We start from the raw sequence: 26,235 nt of genomic DNA, 5'->3' as shown, positions 1-26,235 counted from the left end.
TGACCTATATGGGGTGAATACCATCAGAAACCAATGGGTTCCTTTAAAAAAAGACAATCCTTTCCTGTAAGGCAAGGGGAAAATTTAAGGCACAAGGGGCTAGATCCTTACCTGATGTAACTTGATTTAGTTTCATTGGGGTCAGCAAAGCTGAACCAATTTACACCACCTGAGGATCTGGCCCCAAGCTTGTTCCTGTGGAAAGACAGTTTCTATATTTCCTCATGCCAGCACTTCTCAAATTCTTCATAATTTGGAATTCCTGAAACCCAATGCTTTTTAACTTTATTTTATGAGCATATGTTGCATAATGATATATTACACTTCTATAAAATAAAAAGATGTACTGTAAAGATGGAGATGTGCCCATACACTTTCACAATTAAAAACACTCATTCTGCATCTCTCTCACCAAAATACATGAATTAACGGATTTAGAAATAGGCTCCATTAATCTTGACTAATCTATTCCCAGTTTCTCTGTGTGGCTCTCATTGATTTCAGTGTGAGCCACACTTGCATGTCCAACATCATCAGATTTTGCTCTTCTTGTACTTATTCCCATAAAAACCACTACCACTGAAAATGGGTTGGAGCATAAAACTCAGAAAGATAACATTAAAATCTGAAAGGATGGCAGTCCAGTAACTGGAAACAAAATTTTTAGTGGAAAAAATAATTTTTTTTTACTTACAGGCCCTACAACTACAGCACTGGATCAAAAATCACTTGTATTCCAGAAACTCTCAGAAATACTAAGAAACATGCTACACCCCACAATGCACCTCATATATCCAAAAAGGTCTGAGCAAAAGCAAACAAATTAATCGCAATTTAGGTATTTGCAGTTATTGAGCCAGATCCCCTACCATCTGGCTCATATGCCCCGCTCTGCCGGTGCAAAGTAACTGGAAATCAAGCTTATACAGCTACTTAGGGATTCCCTTTGCATAAGAGGTTCGTCAGTAGGTTTGTGTGTGTGTGTGTTCTTTCAGTGTTCTGTTCAGCTCTGCACAGATAGCTAGCTTAGCAGACCTTGATAGTACCACTCAGTGTGGTTAAGTGCTGGAAGCTGGAAGGCTGTTGCCTCGGTAATGCTCTTTAGGCTGCTCGGGGCTTCTGCTCTTGGACTGCCAATGTTGTTAGTAGATAGTGCAGCATGTTAATTCAGCAGGCCTGGATGCTACTCATAAAGAAAGACCACTGGCATGGTTTGGTGACAAAGGTACTTTGCCAGGTTTATTGCCTCCGAGGCACAGTCCTAGCACCCTAGCTCCATGGTTACAGGTATGCTAGCACGAGTGCCCCGTGGCAAGGAGTGGCTCAGTGAGCAGTGGTAGTTTTTGGCCACACAAAGGGCTAAGGCGGGGTATCCCAACCTCTATAGACTGAGTCAAACAACTGGAATACACAACTTATACACTACCTTATATATTTCATGACATCTTTGTTACCTCCCTTTGCACCTGATAACTTGGGCAAAACATTCCTGTTAATTATTTTGTCAAATCATCTTATCTTGTACTAGATTGGGATGTATATTCTACTTGCTGGAATATATTTATGTAAATATTTAGTGCCTAGTACATTAGCAACAAATTTGCCATGTTCATATACTGGTCAGTGAACTTGTAAGCATTTGCTTTAATACATGGCATGATTTTGGTTTATAGCCTTTGGTTCAGGCCTCAAATTTTGCACCAGGCCCAGTGCTCTGGGAGTTCTCCCTTTCCCTTTCCCTTTCCCTTTCCTTCTCCCTCTCACTGTCTCTCTCCACAATATGCATCTTAGGTAACTCAGAGCTGACATACACCTGGCACTGAGTGTGGGACATTGCCAGAGGGAAGGAGCTGTGGCCTTAACACTGCTACACTGAATCTGTCCTTTGCTCTCAGAACAATGCCTTGAGACCATAGATAGTTGGGCACAACTTAGAGCAAGAGCTCTAGTACAGCTGAAGATCTGGCCCATAGTGTGTAGACTGTGCAGATGTTACTAAACTGCAGTTCTTAGTAGATATATGTTTTTTCTTTAGTCTTTTACTCTTAGATTATAGTTGAAGAGATGCATGTGGTTATTCAGTTTGATTCCCGGTCTTGTGCAGAATGTTTTCCAGTATTATTTCATTTTTTTCTTATTAACCTGCATTTGAACACTTCCAGTAATAGTGCCCCTCTTTTGTAGTCAATACCTTTTGATTTGTTCTTAAAAGTTGCAGATTTACAGTCCCAGAAAGTGCAATCCTGTAGGTATGCAAAGAATAAGTGGACTCATTGTTGAAGGAAGTGTAGATCTATCCCTTTATGCTACCACTTGTGATTTCAGAGATGGCAAAGAGCAAATATATAGTGCTGAGGGACACCAATGGCTTTTCCTCTACCCACCACATGAAAATCTGATGGTAGAAACTACTATAATCAAGTCATGCACTGGCTGGACTCATGGTTTGGTACCCCCAGCCTGTGATTTCAAACAGTTGGACTTGGAAGGAATAAAAGATTCAGACGTCCTATTTGGTTAATCAGAAATTACTCAGATAAATTGTGAATTTGCTTGTCTGCCCAGTTGGTGTCTAAGCTGGTTTCTGTTTTCCTTCAAATGTGTTACTTTGAACTAATTTTTATTTAATCTCATTGAATGCATCACAGCCTTAGTCTCTGAAGGTCACACTGCAGTATCAGTTTATCCTAGTGTGTATGTGTTATCTTTCACATTTTTATAACAATAATACATTTAACTAAAACAAAGTCATTGTTGACCTCAAAACATTCATGACTCAGGCAAAACTCTCAATTAAATCAATTAATTATGTCTGCATAAATAGTTGATATTTTTGTCTCAAGATTTTAACAAAATCTTTTAGTCCTGATTCTTGTTTCTGCAAAACATCATTTTAAACCATTCCTACCTAGCGGTAATTCAATTAAAGATCATTTCCTGCTCATGGTCTGTAGCTAGGTGTTACTCCATAGTACGGTAATTTTATGTAAGATATATTTTTCCTATGTTGCTGAAACTTTTTATATGATACACCATCTATTGACTTATTGAAACCCAAGTATAACTAATATGAGTACTACCTACCCTGAGTACTACCTATCAACTGGGCAATTCTGTCATAGAAAACTATTATATATGATTAACATAAAAATATCTGCTCAAGGGTGGAAAGACACAGCTGAACATTTGCAGCAGCTGGTATTGGTGCTAACAGGTGATTTCTGTACTACATACATGGATATTAAACCCACCCTGTTTATTATTTTGATTTTGCATGTTTAAATATGTTTTAAATATATATTATTTGGGGCCCCACATCAGCCACAGGTGCCACCCACCTATGAATGTGGATGGTTTGGAAGCAAGGCATATGTTGTTCTGAATCACTGTGTCTCTAGCAGCCTTATTTCAGCAGAGTTGATGCTACTGTATAGATAACGTCTGAAGTTAGTCAATGCCAGTTTTTTTTCTCTCGTGTGTTTGCTGAAGGTTACGGCTGTTGGGGAAAATTGTGGTAGAGATTTCTCCGGATTTTCTTTAACAGCATCTCAGGGGTCAATCTCAGTTTCTCTGAGAAGGTTGGAGTAAAAAATGTACAAAGAATAGAAAAATTGTCACTGTACTGCTCAGGCTTCAAAAACACCAGATAGAAGTAGAAAAATAAATGAAAACTGCTTTTGGGCCTGATGGTGCTTTCCTGACGTGTGTTCAACCTACAACCAGAACCTTGCTCCCTTACTTCTCTCTTTTGGGTGAATTTTTTTTAATTACATATATTTCCACCTCTAATACTCTTTCAACAGATTCCTCTTCCATACTACTTCATACATCAAGCTGCTCTAAGTTATTGCTTAATGTGTGTTTTGAGACAGGAATGAGAAATCCATCCTTTGTGAATATTGCATTGGAAAATCATCCTTCATGTCCCCTTCCTTCTTCCTTTTCTACAGCGACTGATAGACTGGTTACAACAGTTTACATGCTAAGATACTGCCTCTCAGGCAATACTTCCTAAACTAATGAGTACTAATATTAATGTTAATCTAGTATTATTTTGGGCAAGTCAGTTCACCTTTCTGCATAGATGCTAGAACTAAGGGTGCTGGGGGTGCTTCTGCACCCTCTGGCTTGAAGTGCTTTCCATTATATATGGGGTTTATAGTTTGGTTCAATGGCTTTCAGCACCCCCAGCCGCACTATAAACATTGTTCCAGCACCCCTGCCTTTCTGGGCCTCAGATTCCCCATCTATAAAATGGGGAAAATGATACTTCCTTTGTAAAGCACTTTGATATTTACTGATGAAAAGTCCTATTTCAGAGCTAGTTATTGAGTTCATTTGTAACATATTTTCTGTATCGTTATAATTTTAAAAATGTTTTCCCATGTTATAACACCAGTTCAAGTTGTTGTTGTTGATTATTTTCTGAATGGCCCAAAGTATGTTAGGTGCCATACAAAAAGATTATAAAATGATTGTACTCTGTCCTTTGTTCCTCATGAAAGAGGTTGGCGAGCCAGATCTCAGAATCCATCATTGTGTGCTGAATGTGGTAGATAGTGAATTAGTATTATACACACACACACACAACTCAGTTATATCTGATATGCAGATGAATTTTCCAAAGTCCCATCTGTACTTCAGAAAGATACCATGTTGTGGGACCCAGCTACAAAAGTTAGCAGCTAATAAAGTTAAAACATTGTTTAGACCTGAATTCTGGACATAATCATATTTTACCATGTTAATAGGCTCAGTATAAGAATCTGAATAGAATGGAAGAGACTAGAGCAGAACTCTGTGTTGGACACAAGGCTCGTTGGAATTTTTAGGGGAACTGGCATTGTTGGGTGAAGCTGGACACATTTGTTGGGACAAGACCTATTCTGGAGAGAATTCATTTCTGCTATGGATTGTTCTTTCAGCACAGAATCTTGGCCTCTGAACTAACCAGCTCACCCCTGAACGAAAGAGAAATTGTAATGGTTTGGCAATGGAGTAAATACATTTTCATGGAATATCGGATTCTGAAGCAGTTGTAATCAAGTAGACTGGCCTATAGCTGGCTGATATGACAGAGTTGTCCTAAGAAAGAATTGCAACAGCTTTTAAAGTAAATGATTCACAGATGTGCTCTGTTTTTTCAAGTAATATTTTTTCTCAAAGCCATATTCTGAGGGAACTGAATATGTTGCAAATAAATAGGCTTGGATACATTATTGATTCTATGTCCTATATCAACTCGTTTTTCTTCCAATAAGGAAATAACTCACTTCTTGAGTCCAGACCATTCTGACCATTCCAAAGTTATGACAATTGGTAAGGAACTTTTCAATGCCTTTTTATAAGTGTTTTCTTTCATAATTTCTTTTATAATTGTTTTTAGAAGAAGTGTGGAGATATGCTCCAGAAGAAACATTTTGTCTACTGGCAGTTCCTGACAGTCAGGGGCGGTGAGCCTGTTGCTATGCCCCTTTACAAGATGCAGCATATTACTCACTAGATGGCAGTCCCATGTGTGTGATTGACACACACACACACACACACATAAAACCAGACATACATCTGGCTTGCAGAGGACTGGTATAAATGTGAGGAATGAAAAAGTGTAGCAGTGTGTACATGTGATGGCCGGCCTCCACAGAACAGGGATTGAATTAGGGTCCTCTTTAACAACTTGCATGCTCTTTGGATCAGCATAGAGGGAGACCTATAACACATTCTCACCAGTGGGTTATACATGCTTCTCCTAAGGCAGGCAGAATGTTCCCCCTGGGGAGAGAGTGAGTGTACACAAGGGTGTGGTGTGTGGGTGTGTACACACACACACAGAGCTCCAGAAATTTTGTTTATGTTTGTTTTTTGTACCCTATCATTTTACATGTGTATTAGAACCACTTTAGAGAACCTAGGAATAATATAGCTTTCATTTTTGAAGGGAACATTATTTTATAATTTAGATCAATCATTATTGTGCTTTCTTCCTCCTAATGGTTGACTTGCCATACATAGTAAGAAATTGGCCTATCTACTGCAATAGTTTTAATAACATTCTGGAAAAAATATTCAAATTTCACTTCTGGTTGGCTAAAAAGGCCCCATGAAAAATTACTCTTTTTTATTGATCTCTTTAAAGCTTTAGAGTAAATGAGATCAGTTTTTTTCCCCCAGCAGACTTTCAGTCAGGAAGATATTTATCAGTGTGGGAAGAGAAGTTTCTTTTTGCTGAAATAAAAGGATATGTGTTTGACTGAGGTATTGCTAGTAGGGAACACTACACTCTGTTTTTTAATGAATTCAGATTGGGATAACAGTAAAACAGGGCTCACTTTTTAGGTGGGGAGGGAAGCCCTGCAGATCAAGGTTAAGATTACTATTGCTAGGGGGACCCCAACCCTTAATGTTTAAATCCAGTTTGCCACGTGGAAAGTTCAACCATGAATGAAGGCGACACACGGGGTCTACATACAAGGGTTCCACTGCATTAAGGGAGGCCAGCATCTGATTGTGTGCTAAGAGGAATGCTATAAATTATGCATCAAACATAGCCAAAACTCTTTCATAGTCATCTTCATGACTGTCTTTAATAAAGGTAAAAGGTTTGCTCTGCCTGCTTCCCCATAGCATAAATTAAAGAAGATACCAGTATATCTTCAGTTTCCTTATAAAGTTTTGCAGCAATTCGAAATCTTGCAAAATACTGCTTTCCGTCTGTCCGTTCTGTAGGTCTATCAAAACTGAAGTTCTCTGGGGGCATTGAAGAGTGGCATGTTTATGAGATTGATCCTGCAACCTTTGTTGCTTTGTTCCATCTGTTTGCAACCTTTGCTTCTACTTTCCTTCTGTTTCTGCAACCTGTCGTCTCCAAAGGGACTTACAATCACCTTCTTCCCCCCCCCCCAGCTGAAATAATTTGACAGAGCCTGTAGAGATTGTGGAATCTCCATCACTGGACATTTTTAAGAGCAGATTAGACAAACACCTGTCAGGGATGGGCTAGATAATACTCAGTCCTGTCATGAGGGGTGCAGGGGACTGGACTAGATGGCCTCTTGAGGTCCCTTCCCATCCTATGATTCTATGATTATCCTTAGAAGTATTCTGAACTGCATGAGCCAGTTCAACGTAGACACAATTACGAAGACAAAAGCTATGCATACAAAGCGTATGTGATCAAAGACCAACACTCTTCTCAGCCTCAGTGTTGCAGTCATGATGAGCCTACTGAAAAAAGTGGAAGAACACAATGGAATATTTGGTGATATTCAACTTTTGAAAGTAGAGAAAGTATAAATAACCTTGAGAGACCATGTTGAACCATATGGTATACATACACTTTGCAGGATTCCTATCCTGTTACTGCACGAAGAGGTACAGAATTAAAGAGAATAGAGAGGATTGGCATAACTGAGAAAATATCTGATCTAATAGCATGGTATGCCCCAGTGGGACCAATTACGAAGAAATATAGAAAAAATACTTATCTGTATGGATCTAAAAACTTAATGAAGCAGTTGTGAGAGAAAAATGTATCTTCCCAACACTGGATGACTTCCTCCCCAAAGTGAAAGGAGTTACAGTATTCTCCAAGCTGGATACCTTCAGTGCATTTGGAAAATTACTTTAAAGTGCTAAACTGACTATATTTATCACTGTTTGGGAAATTTTGCTTTTGAAGATTACCTTTTGGGATTACCAGTGTAATTGAAATTTTTCAAAGAAAGATGGCAGGGTTGTTAACAAATACAAATGGAGTTGTAGTTTTCATGGACAATATTTTAACATATGGGTCTTCAATAGAAGAACACAACATCTCCCAGATATGTTAGGGTCAGCTGGCCTATGTGTATAAAGAACATTGAGGTAGTAACAAGAGACTACTCTCTGGTAGCTGGACAACTAAGTGAATCATGATTAAAGGTGACTGCATCATAATTCTGAACAAAATGACAGGAGAAATCCTAAATCTTATCCATGAAGGTCATCAAGGATTAACTAAATGCCCTGAAGAGACCAACCAGTTGGTATGGTGGCCAGGATGAGCAAAGACATAAACAATAAAGTATCTGCATGTGAATACTGCATAGCTAACAGACCAATACAAAGAACTTTTAATAACGACACCTCTACCAGACAGACCTTGGAGAAGACCAACTGCAGATTTATGCCAGAAGACTTCATTACCTGGTCGTAGTGAACTATTTTTTTGAAGGTATGTAGAAACAATGTACTGGAAAGACATAACATGTCACAATTTTAACAAGAAACTGAAGTGCACTTTTGCTTATTTTGGTATTCCAGAACAACTGGTGATAGAAAATTGACCACAAATCACTGCAGCAGAATTTGAGTCATTCTGAATGAAATATGATTTTTGATCATATTATTAGCAGAACCACATTACCTGCAAGCGAATGGAAAGGCTGAGAGAGCTGTACAAACAGCCAAGAAAATCCTACCAGAGGAAGATCCATTCCTTGCTCTTCTGAGCTACAGATCATCACCGATAGCAGCTATTGGATATAATCCAGTACAACTCCTGGTGGGAAGACTACTCGGAGCAACTATTCCAACTTTGGAAAAGAACCTATCTCCAAAGTAGCCACATATGAAGAAAGTAGCCACATCGGATTAAAAAAATCAAAAAAAGTTTATGAACACTTTACAACAGACATCACTCCGTTAGAGAACTGCCAGGTCTAGAAACTTGTGACTGTGTTTGTGCCAAAGAAGATGGGAAAAAAAGGATGACCAGCTTCAGCTGTTGTACATAAGAATTTAATCTCCAGATCATATATGATCGAGGCCAACAGTGGAGAGTTTAGCAGAAACCATAGACATCTACAGTTTGTTCCTCAGAATCAATAATCAACAGAGAAAATTTCACAGGTTGCAGATGCAGAAGAAGGAGAAAATTCAAAGATTCCAAACTGATCAAAGTGAGTCATTGCAACTAATGAACAGCCAGATGACCAAGTTATGATGCATTCAGATCATGTAATTAGAAAACCAGTATGATTCAGAGACCCTTAACAGGCTGATCTGTTCTGAACTTCAAAGACAGTGTGATAGTGTACATTTTGTAAATGGTAGGAATGTAGAATGTAAAGGGAGAGATGCAATGGAATACTAAACTATGTTATGAAAAGGATTACTTGTGGCACCTTAGAGACTAACAAATTTATTTAAGCATAAGCTTTTGTGAGCTACAGCTCACTTCATCGGATGCATGCTGTAGCTCACGGAAGCTTATGCTCAAATAAATTTGTTAGTCTCTAAGGTGTGACAAGTACTCCTTTTCTTTTTGCAGATACAGACTAACACGGCTGAAGCTATATTACTCTGAAACTATATTATAGTATGCAGCCACTAGGTGGCGATGTGTAACATACCTTATTTAAACTAACCTCAGCCTTACCTGGCAAAACATTAAAGGAGAAGTTTCAGAGTAGCAGCCGTGTTAGTCTGTATTCGCAAAAAGAAAAGGAGTACTTGTGGCACCTTAGAGACTAACAAATTTATTAGAGCATAAGCTTTCGTGAGCTACAGCTCACTTCATCGGATGCATTTGGTGGAAAAAACAGAGGAGAGATTTATATATACACACACAGAGAACATGAAACAATGGGTTTATCATACACACTGTAAGGAGAGTGATCACTTAAGATAAGCCATCACCAACAGCAGGGGGGGGAAGGAGGAAAACCTTTCATGGTGACAACCAGGTAGGCTAATTCCAGCAGTTAACAAGAATATCAGAGGAACAGTGGGGGGTGGGGTGGGAGGGAGAAATACCATGGGGAAATAGTTTTACTTTGTGTAATGACTCATCCATTCCCAGTCTCTATTCAAGCCTAAGTTAATTGTATCCAGTTTGCAAATTAATTCCAATTCAGCAGTCTCTCGTTGGAGTCTGTTTCTGAAGCTTTTTTGTTGAAGGATAGCCACTCTTAGGTCTGTGATCGAGTGACCAGAGAGATTGAAGTGTTCTCCAACTGGTTTTTGAATGTTATAATTCTTGACGTCTGATTTGTGTCCATTCATTCTTTTACGTAGAGACTGTCCAGTTTGGCCAATGTACATGGCAGAGGGGCATTGCTGGCACATGATGGCATATATCACATTGGTAGATGTGCAGGTGAACGAGCCTCTGATAGTGTGGCTGATGTGATTAGGCCCTATGATGGTATCCCCTGAATAGATATGTGGACAGAGTTGACAACGGGCTTTGTTGCAAGGATAGGTTCCTGGGTTAGTGGTTCTGTTGTGTGGTGTGTGGTTGCTGGTGAGTATTTGCTTCAGATTGGGGGGCTGTCTGTAAGCAAGGACTGGTCTGTCTCCCAAGATCTGAGAGAGCGATGGCTCGTCCTTCAGGATAGGTTGTAGATCCTTGATGATGCGTTGGAGGGGTTTTAGTTGGGGGCTGAAGGTGATGGCTAGTGGCGTTCTGTTGTTTTCTTTGTTGGGCCTGTCCTGTAGTAGGTGACTTCTGGGTACTCTTCTGGCTCTGTCAATCTGTTTCTTCACTTCAGCAGGTGGGTACTGTAGTTGTAGGAATGCATGATAGAGATCTTGTAGGTGTTTGTCTCTGTCTGAGGGGTTGGAGCAAATGCGGTTATATCGTAGCGCTTGGCTGTAGACAATGGATCGAGTGGTATGATCTGGATGAAAGCTAGAGGCATGTAGGTAGGAATAGCGGTCAGTAGGTTTCCGATATAGGGTGGTGTTTATGTGACCATCGCTTATTAGCACCGTAGTGTCCAGGAAGTGGATCTCTTGTGTGGACTGGTCCAGGCTGAGGTTGATGGTGGGATGGAAATTGTTGAAATCATGGTGGAATTCCTCAAGAGCTTCTTTTCCATGGGTCCAGATGATGAAGATGTCATCAATGTAGCGCAAGTAGAGTAGGGGCATTAGGGGACGAGAGCTGAGGAAGCGTTGTTCTAAGTCAGCCATAAAAATGTTGGCATACTGTGGGGCCATGCGGGTACCCATCGCAGTGCCGCTGATTTGAAGGTATACATTGTCACCAAATGTGAAATAGTTATGGGTCAGGACAAAGTCACAAAGTTCTGCCACCAGGTTAGCCGTGACAGTATCGGGGATACTGTTCCTGACGGCTTGTAGTCCATCTTTGTGTGGAATGTTGGTGTAGAGGGCTTCTACATCCATAGTGGCTAGGATGGTGTTTTTAGGAAGATCACCAATGGACTGTAGTTTCCTCAGGAAATCGGTGGTGTCTCGAAGATAGCTGGGAGTGCTGGTAACGAAGGGCCTGAGGAGGGAGTCTACATAGCCAGACAATCCTGCTGTCAGGGTGCCAATGCCTGAGATGATGGGGCATCCAGGATTTCCAGGTTTATGGATCTTGGGTAGCAGATAGAATACCCCAGGTCCTGGCTCCAGGGGTGTGTCTGTGCGGATTTGTTCTTGTGCTTTTTCAGGGAGTTTCTTGAGCAAATGCTGTAGTTTCTTTTGGTAACTCTCAGTGGGATCAGAGGGTAATGGCTTGTAGAAAGTGGTGTTGGAGAGCTGCCTAGTAGCCTCTTGTTCATACTCTGACCTATTCATGATGACGACAGCACCTCCTTTGTCAGCCTTTTTGATTATGATGTCAGAGTTGTTTCTGAGGCTGTGGATGGCACTGTGTTCTGCATGGCTGAGGTTATGGGGTAAGCGATGCTGCTTTTCCACAATTTCAGCTCGTGCACGTCGGCGGAAGCAGTCTATGTAGAAATCCAGGCTGCTGTTTCGACCTTCAGGAGGAATCCACCCAGAATCCTTCTTTTTGTAGTGTTGGCAGGAAGGTCTCTGTGGGTTAATATGTTGGTCAGAGGTGTGTTGGAAATATTCCCTCCTCCCTCATCTCATCATAAAAGGCGATTAGATTAGTCAGGCATGACCTTCCCTTGGTGAATCCATGCTGACTGTTCCTGATCACTTTCCTCTCCTCTAAGTGCTTCAGGATTGATTCTTTGAGGACCTGCTCCATGATTTTTCCAGGGACTGAGGTGAGGCTGACCGGCCTGTAGTTCCCAGGATCCTCCTTCTTCCCTTTTTTAAAGATGGGCACTACATTAGCCTTTTTCCAGTCATCCGGGACTTCCCCCGTTCGCCACGAGTTTTCAAAGATAATGGCCAAGGGCTCTGCAATCACAGCCGCCAATTCCTTCAGCACTCTCGGATGCAATTCGTCCGGCCCCATGGACTTGTGCACGTCCAGCTTTTCTAAATAGTCCCTAACCACCTCTATCTCTACAGAGGGCTGGCCATCTCTTCCCCATTTTGTGTTGCCCAGCACAGCAGTCTGGGAGCTGACCTTGTTAGTGAAAACAGAGGCAAAAAAAGCATTGAGTACATTAGCTTTTTCCACATCCTCTGTCACTAGCTTGCCTCCCTCATTCAGTAAGGGGCCCACACTTTCCTTGGCTTTCTTCTTGTTGCCAACATACCTGAAGAAACCCTTCTTGATATATGCCATCATGTGCCAGCAATGCCCCTCTGCCATGTACATTGGCCAAACTGGACAGTCTCTACGTAAAAGAATGAATGGACACAAATCAGACGTCAAGAATTATAACATTCAAAAACCAGTTGGAGAACACTTCAATCTCTCTGGTCACTCGATCACAGACCTAAGAGTGGCTATCCTTCAACAAAAAAGCTTCAAAAACAGACTCCAACGAGAGACTGCTGAATTGGAATTAATTTGCAAACTGGATACAATTAACTTAGGCTTGAATAGAGACTGGGAATGGATGAGTCATTACACAAAGTAAAACTATTTCCCCATGGTATTTCTCCCTCCCACCACACCCCCCACTGTTCCTCTGATATTCTTGTTAACTGCTGGAATTAGCCTACCTGCTTGTCACCATGAAAGGTTTTCCTCCTTCCCCCCCCTGCTGTTGGTGATGGCTTATCTTAAGTGATCACTCTCCTTACAGTGTGTATGATAAACCCATTGTTTCATGTTCTCTGTGTGTGTATATATAAATCTCTCCTCTGTTTTTTCCACCAAATGCATCCGATGAAGTGAGCTGTAGCTCACGAAAGCTTATGCTCTAATAAATTTGTTAGTCTCTAAGGTGCCACAAGTACTCCTTTCCCATTAAAGGAGAAGACATCTCTGGAGTATAGAAGACATCTCTGGAGTATCTCTCTGAGAAAGAAGCTCTATACTTAGTCCATCTCTGATACAGAAGCCTGACCTGATAGTAGCAGACCTGCAGCCTGCCATGTACAAGGTGTACGTGACACTCTCTATGCAGAGCATGTACCCCTAAGAAAGAAAAGGAGTACTTGTGGCACCTTAGTGACTAACAAATTTATTTGAGCATAAGCTTTCGTGAGCTACAGCTCACTTCATTGAATGCATCCGATGAAGTGAGCTGTAGCTCACAAAAGCTTATGCTCAAATAAATTTGTTAGTCTCTAAGGTGCCACAAGTACCCCTTTTCTTTTTGTGAATACAGACTAACACAGCTGCTACTCTGATACCCCTAAGAAGGAGGGGTTTGTGGATGTGCCCTAGAGGACCCAATCCAGTAACTGTGAACTTCTGTCTGTGGTCTGCATAGGTGCCATGGTAGTTATTCCATGGCAGAATCTGCAATTGTGTATGTAGATGGGCTGCAGAGCTGCCCACTTCTCTGCCCTGCCTGAGGGTCAGGAGTGGATTCCATCTTCCACATTGTTCACTGTATGAATCCCATTGATTTTGTTTGGTGAGTATGGCGGATGAATTTTACCGCATCACAATTTGAATAGATAAAAAGTGTGTGTATATGTTTGCTTAAGATATATGTAGGGATTCCTAGTTGAAATAATGTAACAAACAATTTAAAAGGATATAGAAATATCTGCAACCTGTCCAAATGACCCATCTCACATTTACTATTGACAATTGAAATTTGTTAATAAAATGCTGTTAATACTGAGGTTGACCCAGTATAAAAGACTGGAACAAAAGGAATGCCTGTTGTTTGTTTAAAAGTAAACCTAGGGAGATTTTCTCTTTAAGAATCCTAGTATTAGGCATTACTGTAACTGTAGTCCTTAGGGTAACCCTAAATCTAATTCTTACCATGACCACAAACTCTGCACAAACTCTAACTCTAGATGTAAACCTTAATTTTATTCCTAGTCTAATCCAAACCCAAATTCCTAATCCTAGCTCATCTTTATGCCCAATCCTAACCACAGACCCAACCTTAATCCAGATGTAGCCCCTTACGTCTAGTCTCATTTCTGTTAAAATCGCTTGTGTAAAACCCATCGTATTTGGCAAAAATCTGTAAATATCTAACGGATAAAAGGACTACTTAATGAAATGAATGGATAAAGGAAAGTGTGTGTGTGTGTGTGTGTGTGTGAGAGAGAGAGAGAGAGAGAGAGAGAGAGAGAGAGAGTGTGTGTGTGTAATATGCTCTAGAAGAGCATTCGATCCACAATAACAAATTCAAAATATCATACTTGAAAAATACATTATAATTTGCTTGGGATGAGAGCTGTGCAGACAATACTAAATTGGGAAGGATTGTTAACACTAATGAGAACAGATAAAGAATAGAAAAGGATTTAACATAATTATAAATATTAGAATAAAATAGCAAAATGTGTTACAGCCTGGAAAATGCAAGGTAATACAGGGGAAAATAATTCAAAACACAGACAGTTGGGGTGCTGAGATATTCAGAAATCTGTAAGGCTGTATAGTTATGGAAATGTAGGTGAGTTTGACATGCACAGTGATAACAAAAAAAGCCAGAATGGTAGGTTTTATGATAGATCTGCATAGACACCATGTTATGGAGCACAAGTAGTGTTCTCTCTCTATAAAGCATTGGCCAGTACCTACCATGAATGTTTTATGATGTTCTGAATGCTTCAGTAATGAAACCCTCATGAGCCAGCACACATTAATAACCAAAGTGACTGTATACTCTTATTGTTGTAACCCGAGTTCTGTCTTTTTTCCTACCTTCCCAGTTTTTGTAACCATTGCTTATTATGATCTGTCTCTCTCAGTCTTGTATATAGTGTTGTTGTAACCATGTTGGTTCCAGGATATTGGGGAGACAGAGTGGATGAGGTAATCTTTTATTGGGCCAACTTCTGTTGGTAAGAGAGAAAAGTTTTTGAGCTACACAAAGCTCTCTTCTACCACACCTGAAGAGTTCTGTATAGTTTGAAATCTTGTCTTTCTTATCAACAGAAGTTGGTCTAACAAAAGATATTACTGCACCTACCTTGTCTCTCTTAATAAAGAATTGTAAATCAAAATTTCTTTTCAAAATGCGTAAATAGATAGGTTTGGTCTCAACAGCTAAATGACACGCCATAATGAGGAGGTTAGGTGAGAAGAATGATGAATGTGATCTCATAAAATGTTTGCCTTTTTGCAGATAAACAAGGTATGTTAAATGGCCATGCACCAATAGAGTGAACAGCTAGAGAACAAAGTAATGAAGTCAACACTATTTTGTTTCCTTAGCAACATTACTATGGATAAATATGACTAATCTATGTATAACTACAATGAGCACATGGATTTAAGTCATAAAAGGACTAGTTTACTATTCAAGGATATAACCTCAGTGGTTGTATTAGGTTGCATAGGTTACCTGTTGGGGCTTATTATCAGTAAGTTCATTTCTAAAGTTGGCTTTGTTTTGTTTTGAATCTGCATTTTCATTCCTCAATCTTTCAATCCCTCATGCACTTTTGTGTATCTTTCTTATCATCAGTACTATTTGCTTTAACCAAATTCCATTTATAAACCTTTTTTCTGAAATCCCATAAGTAACCTCTATATTCTGCACATTTTCTCCATTTTTTCCCAGCTACCCAGCCCCTTGTATTTCCTTGTAAAATTTTTTTGGGGAAAAAAAGAATGCATCATATGAAACAAAACTCTTTTATGGCTGTGGCAATCTCCTCAGTTTCACCAATGAATATCAATTAACTTTTTCATAATTCAGAATACAACAAGAACTCGCTAATGTTGGACAAATTCCTCTTTTCTCCCTTCCCTCGCTCCTGATCCTTTCTCTGGACTGTTGTGTTCACATCTTTTAGGAAGGAAGATCAAAAATGGATATCTATGGGCTATGTTATCCCACAGAGGATGCAGCACTGGGAATTCTCAAATGTATTCTGGCTAAATTAGTGTGACGAGCTCTGGAGGCCCTGGGAAGCTCATGCTAGAGCAGAGCTATACCACCACAGGATTACACCCTCTCTGCCATTTTCTCTAGTGTAGAATGAGGGGGCAGCCATGAGCCAGTCCTTCTGGAGAGTCTGATGCTTCTGTTCCAACAGGTTCCACCACTCCTTGCATTATGGGAGAACAAGCGTTGGGATTGTGGCTGGCCCCTTTGCAAGGAATCAAGTTGGAGAAGGTTAAATTTCCCTTCTTGAACTTTCCCACTTGGCTCAGCCACAATTTGGATGGATGGATGTGTGTGTATGTGTGTGTGTGCATTTATATAAATAATATGTATTTGTCTGTACATTTTATATACATGTAATATGCATTTAACCTCTTTCCTATTCTTTCTTCTTCCTCTTTGCTCTTGGAGGTGTGGAGAATTCACAGCTATGTTTTTACAATTTTGAAATAAAGAACCTTTCTGTGTATTTGTGCACCTTCTATTTCTTCCAGGTACATAACTGCAAATAAAAATACTACATTTTTAGTTTAGTTTAATGGGTCAAATTTAGTCCCTTGATAAAATAAGACATAATAATCTATGCTTCTGTCAGGTCTTGTCATTATTCCCATTTAATATTTCTACTCCAGCCTTTATTTTAAAAAATCTTGTTGAAACTCTAGTAAACTGTTATACAATATTATTTTGTCAAAAATGCTTAATATTATTCAGCATTTTCTTTACTATACTAATAATGATGTTTTTGGGTATCTAGCTCTCTTTTTTTACATCCAGCCTGCTTCTTCCCCCTACATGCTGCTCATTTTGCGATGACAAAATATATAAAAGTGATATAAAAGGTCACTACACTGGGAAACACTGGGATGTCTCTAAATACTGTAATGTGACTAAAGCTAGGTGAAATTTTTCAGATGAATAGTTTATTTACCAAAATATTCACTTTTGGTCAACCTGAAGCTATTCATGAATTTGACTTCCCTGTATATTTTAGGGCCAGGTTCAGAAAACCACATGTGCCTCTTTCCCCGTTTATAACCATTATCTCAGTGGTTCTGGAACTGGCCTGGGGTGCTGGAGACCCAGGTTTGAATCTCCATTCTAGGGTGACCAGACAGCAAGTGTGAAAAATCAGGATGGGATAGGATGGGATTTGGGGGTGGTGGTAGTTATAGGCGCCAATATAAGAAAAATCCTCAAATATTGGGACTGTCCCCATAAAATAGGGACATCTGGTCACACTAATTCTGGAGCAGGGGCTTAAACTCAGATCTCCTTTAGCCAGGTAAGCATCATAATCACCAGGCTATAGGTTAATTTGGGGTGGGTTGCTTCAATCTCTCCTTTTGAAACTGTTTCATGTGGTATAAATATTCATTAGACAAAAGAGAAAGAGAACAAGAATGACTCTATAGCCTGGTGATTAAGCCATTCACCTGGGAGGTAGAGGAGATATGGATTCAAATCCTTCTGCTGAATCAGACAGAGAGAAAATATAAATCCACATATTCTACCACCCAGATGAGTGCCTTAATCACCAGGCTATAAAGTATTTTTCTCTCCCTCTCAGAAAGAGTAACCTGTAATAAAGAGGCATATGCAAGCTTCACAGATGGTGCATTTTTGCAGAGATGTTAGCAAACAATGTCTTAAAAGGAGAGTACTTCAGGTAGGTCTGTTCAAGAGGAGTCATTGGGAGATGGAATGACAAAGAAAAGGGGGCAAAAAAATCAAATATTAAATTTTAGACATAAGACAAGAATTTCAGCCTGCCCTCCTTTAGTAGTTATATTTGCACTGATTTCACTGCCAGGGAAAAAATATGGATGTAATATTGCTCCCATGAAAATAAGGCCATTGCTAAAAAATTGGTCCAGAATGATTTTTTTTCATTTTTAAAATTGTGATGCTTAATTATCCTTTGTTGTTGTTGTTGCTAATTTACTGCTGTACTGTGCAAAGCTGCTTGTCAATCATATTTCTTTTATGAAACAGAATGCCTCTCATTATTAGTACAGCTGTATACTCCATTTCTGAAAATGTGTTTATAAATTTAAGACCAGGAAAATGTATTCTATTTTACGTAATTACCCCCTTGGAGTTTTCTATTTCCATATATTGTAAGTACACTGCTTATAATGACATGTTTGAGTAATAGTTCGTATACAGTTGAACAAATAGCATACATAAAAAAAGAGCAATATATTATGCATGGAAGCACTTTAAAAAGATATTTTTAAAAGCCTTCCATCTTAGTAAAAGAGCAACCAGTACTTCCTTCAGAATATTTCCTATAGAAAATAACAAACATTTCCTATTTCCACCTCTTTCCTTTTCCTGCTCACTTATTTGTTGAATGTCTATGACTAAGGGCTTGTTTATGGGGCAGCAAAGTGCACCAGAGACTGTAATTTGTAAGACTCTCTGATGTGGGGTGCTTTACCTGCGCCATTCTGCCCTGTTGGCACGCTCTATAAACCGTGTGTACACTACATGCCACTGGTGTACCCGTATGTGTACCTATACACTGCAGTGAAAAGCAATTTGCATCCACATTGAGGTATGTAGCTATATGTGTCAATGAAAGGCTCTGGCAGAGGGGAGGCAGCAGGGAAAGGCTCGAGCAGCTCCTCCCTGCCAGAGTCTTTCCCTGCTGTGGGGAAAGGCTCCAGCAATGGGGGGCTGGCAGAGCTTTTCTCCACTGCTGGAGTCTCGCTCTGCGGTGGGGGAAGGGCTCCCGCCATGGGGATGCTAAAAATAGCAATGTGTAGACAGAGAGGCATGGCTTGGGCAAGAAGAGAAGAGAGCACCCTTTAGGTGGGTCTTTACTTGCCTAAGCAACGGCTCACCAGCTACAGTGCTATTTCTACCCATGCCAGGGGAGCTACACTCACCACGCTGCTGAAAGAAGCATGCAGTGTAGCAGGATCCTATGAAGTATCTAGTTTGCAAGGCAGGACTAAGTTTACACAAACCTATCTTTTAGAGCGTGCCAGCAGATTGTATATGGGGAAGGTAGAGCACAGCATGTTAGTGCACTTTAGAAATCACGGAGTTGCCAGGCGTCTGGTTTTCTTTAAATATGAATCTAACTTTAATATTAAAGTAGGCCTGCCCTGTAAATCATATTGCATTATTTCCATTCCTGACGCTGATGATTTGTTAATAACCAACAATAGAGCAAATTGCATATTCATACGTAAAATTCACAGTTTAACATGTGACATTCACTTGCCTCTTATGGAGCTAAACAATTTAGAATTTATTTATATGAACATTTGATCACAGGCATTAAAACTTACCTTTTTAAAGAATTCATGCTAGTAAAACTTGAATATTTATGATAAACACAAAAAAATTTGCAAATATGGTCAACTGGAAATTGTATTTCCAATGTAATGGATTTACAATAATTTTGTGCATAGATTGCTCAGCTTTGTGTAGGCAGATCAGATTAAAAACAGTAGTTTCTTGTGAGAATAATGGCAAAAATATCAAAATGTTTGTCTCTAGTAACATGCCATAGTTGTACTAAATGACCTAATCATATACTCTACAGATTTAAACTTAGTTTCAATTTTCCTGTCTTCTTGAATTTCAGGAATCATGTAAGACTTTGGGATGCATGTTCTAAAAAAAATTGCCATTTTGATCTGAAAACACTGAGAAAGAAACAATCATTCAGAGTTAGCAGAAAAGAACAGTCTTATGATCTTTATAACTACACATTTCAAAGAACAAATATACAGCTGCAATACTAGAAAATTTAATTATTGTACATTTGTACTTGTACATTAATAGCTAGGCATGTGTAACTTGTGATATCCTCTTTTATGAATTATACTAGAAGATTTTTCAGACACAGAGAGGAAGATGCCATGTTCTAAGAAAATTAATTTTATGGTTTAGCTTTTTATTTGACAGTTTCCCAAGTTTTAGTACTACTATGAGAGACTATTAATTGTAATAAAATGCATAATTGGATTATAAATTGCCACAGTTAGCCCCCCAAAACACCAAGAAGTTCACTGGTGGAGTTATCATTTTTTGTTTGCAAAGCCTATTTGCCACTTGAGTTATAAAAGTCTTACTCTTTATTGTTAAATACACACCCACCCACACACCCACACCCACAAGTGTTTATTAATGCCTACATTGTTATTGGTCTTTGCAATAACAATGGATAAGTCCCTTGCTTTTTCTAACTACGTAGATTCTTTCACCAATGAAAAATGGAATCTACAGTTTGACAACTTTATTTTTAATTCATTACACAGTGTTCTGAGTAATTTACATTCGTAACTTTCCCAGTGGTCAAAATGTTTAAAACAAAGAAAAAAAATAACTTGTGTCATAACTGATTCTCATTTGCCTTACCCACAATCTAAAATTCTTTGTTGCCACATTCACCTGAGCAGTCCTTTGGATATTCTTAAGTAGGGTGGTTTATCAAATTTAAGTATATTTCTGCATCATTGAAAACATTAATAAATATAGCAGAAGATATCAGGTTGTAACAGTCTGCATGGAGAAGCAATGCCGTTTTGCTGACACATCTTAGTGAGTCAGATGCAGCAATCTATTACTTATCAGCCTGCCTATTATGTAAGATAGAATGTGAAGAATATTTTGCACCAATGCTAGACCCTGGATCCATTTCAAGGTCTTGAACCTAATCTTCAAAGGCCTTAATAAGCCATGACCTAACTGAATTAGAGACTACCTCTCTCTGACAGCTCTGATCAGAGAGGCATCATTGTTAATGGGTCCAAGGGTAAAATAGTCAGGGACAGGGCATTCTTTGTGGAATGCCCTTAGTTCTGGAATTCCATGTCTAAGGAAATCAGAACTGGCCTGAATATTGCCACTTTTAGGACACAGTGCCAGACCTATTTTTCATTTTGCTCAAGCCATGATTCATAAGAATGGCCAATCCATACATCCCACAGAAACAAACAAAAGAAGAAGGAAAATGCTTCCTCTTGTAACTCTTCTCTTCAAAGTAAGTTAGCAATGTCCTTGGCCATAAGTTTAAGACCATGCCTATTCAGCAAAGCACTTAAGCATATGCTTAGGTTACATTGTCCAGGACATCTCAGGAAGAAAAACAAGACACCAGGAATGTGACTTAGCTAACTTTACTAAGTAACAGCAATAACTCTTGCAATGCAGTCATCTTTCCTTTGTAGTCTGTACCATCTGCTTGAAGGCTTCCATCCGCCTCTGTCCCCTTGCCCTCTTAGCCTGGTCCTAGTACTGTTGCTGGGATCCCTTCACCCTTCCCTCACAAGAGAGTTAAAAGGGTGGGGCAGAGAGGTTATTTCCCCACTGTTCCCAACTTTAGGAGCCCCAACCCCATTCCCCTGGAGATCCTCTCTTCTCATCTGCTTCTAGTTATCAGGAAACCAGACTCCCCACCTTGCCCCCCACCGGGCACCTGAAAGTAGCAACAAAATGAATTGTACAGCCTAACTTATCCATTGGGTCCCCTGTGCTGCTGAGAGGGAGGCAAAAAAAAAAAAAAAAAAAAACTGCAGTGCCTGGGCCAGCTGGCAGCTATGGAAAAAACTCTTCCTAGCACCAAAAATCCCATCCTAGCACCCGCCTAGCATGATGCCCACAGCAAGGCCGCAATATCCAATCCAATTCTAATCTCAAGGGGAAAGAGGACTTTTCTTCCTAACACAGAGTGGCACCCAATAATAAGACCTTTTTAAGGTATCATTGGTTGGGCACCCAAAACTGGGGGAACCAAAATCCCCTTGTGGACAGAGAAGGCCCTGAATCCAGCCACATAGTACATTCCACCCCATGACTGGGGAAGATGTGGGGAGCCTTTGTGCAGACAGCTTCAGGGAGGTTCCATGTGCCCTAAGCACCTGACTGGGAAGGATCCAAGCAAAGGAAGAGAATGTAGTTAGTGGGGTTGAGGTTGTGTAGATTCAATGTCAGAAAGAGAGTGCAGTGTTTTCAGACATGATCAGATCCTTCAGTTTGACTAGAATAGTCCCACACTGTCTCCCCTTCCTAATGTAACCAGCATTCTCTGTGTTTTAGCGCAGGCCCAAGTTCATGGGGAAATATATTTAAAACCTTTTCCCTTTCCCCTGGTAGTCAAAAAATTCCTTATCCTTACAATCAACTCCACCTAAAAGGGGGGTATGCTTTGTCCAAAAACTTGGACAACCCAGAGAGATCACCTCAAACCAAACTAATTTGCTCTATTGTTTATGGGACCACTTAAGTCATGCAAAATATAACTTTTGAATAAACATTTTCTAGCCTCTCCCTTGTTTCTCTGATATAAATGCTTTTTCCCAGCAACTCCATGTGATTTTCTGGTGACTCTCACACCCTTTCCAGTTTCTGTCCATTCTCCTGAAACTTCTTGACCAGTCCTGGGGATCTTCCCACTCCTGCTGCAGCTCCCATCTTTTTTCCAGTGACTCCCAATGTTCTTTCTCTTCATTCCCTGAGTGACTCTTTTCACTATATCCTGAGGTCTAAACTAAGAAAACCATTGTCCGCTCGTTCTGAATTATGTTTCACTTCCAAACAGTTTCCCTAACTGAAGTCTCAGTCTGGACTTTTCCTGAGTGAATTGTTATTCTGCATATTGGATGAGTTACTTCTCTGATGCAGCATGTGGTTCACCATGAAAGAAGCCTTCTTAATTCAGTGGTTGAGAAGTCTTTTGTATTTGGTGTGTTGTGTAATAGGTGGTCCTGTGATATCTGTTAAGTATAACATTGCTACTTTAAAATCAAATCTGTTGGCTAACCAGAAAACAGGTGACATTTTCATGAGTAGTTTGCTTTTTACTCAAACATAAACTCTTTGTTTTCTTGTTTATGCATTTATTAATGCCATATGGACCGTCATCAGTATTACTGCTTCGTTAAGCTGGTCATAGATAACTGATGATAAAAACATTAATACTAATACAGTAAACATTTTCCACATGTACCTACAAATAGGAGTGAACAGGAGTCAGTCATTTTTTTTTCAGTTTTTCCCTAATGCCAAAGATTTATAGTCTCTCACATTCCCGGGAAGTTTGCAAATGCTTAGTGTACATCAGAGCTAATGATTGCAGTTCTTGTCTTTCAGTTCACTCTGTTTACAGGAGATCCTCTTTAAAGTTTTTGTTTTAAAGGATAGTGAAGTTCTAAAGGCGCATTAGTCTTCTTGTCAGTCTGCCTGGAGTGGCTCATGGCTGTGAGTACTTACCTCAGGACAGACTGTAAGAAACAGGGCAGACACCCTAAACTGGTGGTATGTTCTATAATTAGATTTCACCAAGCCAGAAACAAATGTGAATTCCTGGATCACTATACCAGTCTTAACACTGAGTCACAGACCAGCCCCTTAGACTCTCCAGTTTATCTTGCCACCTAGGCTAGCTCAACTTAGTGATAAATGGTCACTTACCCCAAAAAATATCAAAATATGCAGGTTGCTTCCAGTCCCAAGAGACCAGTCACTTCCCCCAGATCAGTTGGTACCCTAGGTCTTACACCAAAGACAATGCCTGTTGCCAATCCTGTAATAAACTATCTAAAGCTTTATTAACTAGGAAAAAGGAACGGGCGCTATTTACAGGTTAAAGCAAGCAAACATATACACACAAATGATTTTCCATCTATGGTTCCTAAAGATGATAGAGATGTGGTAATCTGTCAGTTCAAAATGTCTTTCAGGCAGATTCCGGGGTAACCCCTAGTGTTCTCTGCCTTACAGACAGCCCCCCAATCTGAAGCAAATACTCACCAGCAACCACACACCACACAACAGAACCACTAACCCAGGAACCTATCCTTGCAACAAAGCCCGTTGCCAACTCTGTCCACATATCTATTCAGGGGATACCATCATAGGGCCTAATCACATCAGCCACACTATCAGAGGCTCGTTCACCTGCGCATCTACCAATGTGATATATGCCATCATGTGCCAGGAATGCCCCTCTGCCATGTACATTGGCCAAACTGGACAGTCTCTACGTAAAAGAATGAATGGACATAAATCAGACGTCAAGAATTATAGCATTCAAAAACCAGTTGGAGAACACTTCAATCTCTCTGGTCACTCGATCACAGATCTTAGAGTGGCTATACTTCAACAAAAAAGCTTCAAAAACAGACTCCAACGAGAGACTGCTGAATTGGAATTAATTTGCAAACTGGATACAATTAACTTAGGCTTGAATAGAGACTGGGAATGGATGAGTCATTACACAAAGTAAAACTATTTCCCCATGGTATTTCTCCCTCCCACCACACCCCCCACTGTTCCTCTGATATTCTTGTTAACTGCTGGAATTAGCCTACCTTGCTTGTCACCATGAAAGGTTTTCCTCCTTCCCCCCCCCCCCCCCCCGCTGCTGGTGATGGCTTATCTTAAGTGATCACTCTCCTTACAGTGTGTATGATAAACCCATTGTTTCATGTTCTCTGTATGTGTGTATATAAATCTCTCCTCTGTTTTTTCCACCAAATGCATCCGATGAAGTGAGCTGTAGCTCACGAAAGCTTATGCTCTAATAAATTTGTTAGTCTCTAAGGTGCCACCTGTACTCCTTTTCTATTTCCCCATGGTATTTCTCCCCATCACCCCACTCCCCACTGTTCCTCTGATATTCTTGTTAACTGCTGGAATTAGCCTCCCTTGCTTGTCACCATGAAAGGTTTTCCTCCTTTCCCCCCCCTGCTGCTGGTGATGGCTTATCTTAAGTGATCACTCTCCTGCTCTAATAAATTTGTTAGTCTCTAAGGTGCCACAAGTACTCCTTTTCTTTTTGCGAATACAGACTAACACGGCTGCTACTCTGAAACCTCTCCTTACAGTATGTATGATAAACCCATTGTTTCATGTTCTCTGTGTGTGTGTGTGTGTGTGTATATAAATCTCTCCTCTGTTTTTTCCACCAAATGCATCCGATGAAGTGAGCTGTAGCTCACGAAAGCTTATGCTCTAATAAATTTGTTAGTCTCTAAGGTGCCACAAGTACTCCTTTTCTTTTTTCTCTAGCCCTGTGAGAGATTAACATTTTTTTCAAATATTTTTTTCTCCTTTTTCCATCATTCAGCCAGATTGGAGGAGGCCTTTTGCATGGTGAATGGGGCAACTCACAAAGCTTTTGTCTTATGATGGCCCACTTAATTTTTGAGAGTCCTCCTGGATGGGCTGTGGTGGGGGACAATTACTGTGCCTGTGGGACTTAGACATTGCAAATGACAATATATTTGACTAGATTATTTTTCAAAGCACTGAAAAGTCAAATACACATATACAAAATGAGGCAGAAACATTGAGGTAGTTGCAATTCAGACCTTGTCTAAAACAGTTTTTTTTTTTTACATGCTGGTATTATGTATTCTTTTTCCAGGGGTCTGAAGTTAGTTTTCTTCTGTTTGTCTAGCATTTTAAAATATTAAACTGTGTAATTTTAAAAGACAGCCATTTAAGTAATGGTACCATTGAGACTTCCTATGGTTAAAATTACTTCTCCTTGACATGTTCATAAGTAAATTTCAGCATATACTTCTCACTGATATTACTCAAAAGATTTGCTGAAGGTCACTGAATATGGCAACGCCAGTCTCTCAGCTCTGCAATGGTCTTACTTCAAACTAAAGCAGCTGGATGATTTAGATTGTATTTGGTTTTCAAGGCAACACTTTCAGAGAGCCTCAGGTACCTTTAAACTGAGACTGGTAATGCCACATGAGATTCTGCAATTGCCATGCTGTCAGTGAACTAGTTCATGTCCCTCAGGCCTAGTCACAGAGTTTAAAAATGGCATAAAGCAGGGGTTCTCAAACTTCATTGCACCATGACCCCCCTCTGACAATAAACATTACTACACAACCACAGGAGGGAGGACCAAATCCTGAGCCCACCCAAGCCCCATTGCCTCAGGAGGGGGGACCAAAGCTGAAGCCCAACCTGAGCCTTGCTGCCCAGGACTGAAGTCCTTGGGCTTTGGTTTCGGTCCCAGGCCCCAGCAAGTCTAAGCCACATTAAAACAGGGTCCAGACCCACTTTGGGGGCCTGAGCCACA

At 40.0% G+C, this 26,235-nt stretch overlaps 1 protein-coding gene across 5 annotated transcripts in view; it reads left to right on the top strand.

Annotated features, from left to right (window-relative positions):
- Window positions 1-26,235, top strand: part of CTNNA3 (catenin alpha 3) — an 889,777-nt gene that overhangs the window by 799,608 nt on the left and 63,934 nt on the right. The window lies entirely within an intron of this gene.

The sequence above is a fragment of the Dermochelys coriacea genome, chromosome 7 (assembly GCF_009764565.3).
Source record: "Dermochelys coriacea isolate rDerCor1 chromosome 7, rDerCor1.pri.v4, whole genome shotgun sequence".
NCBI lineage: Eukaryota > Metazoa > Chordata > Testudines > Dermochelyidae > Dermochelys > Dermochelys coriacea.
This window is presented reverse-complemented; position numbering and strand designations above follow the sequence as displayed.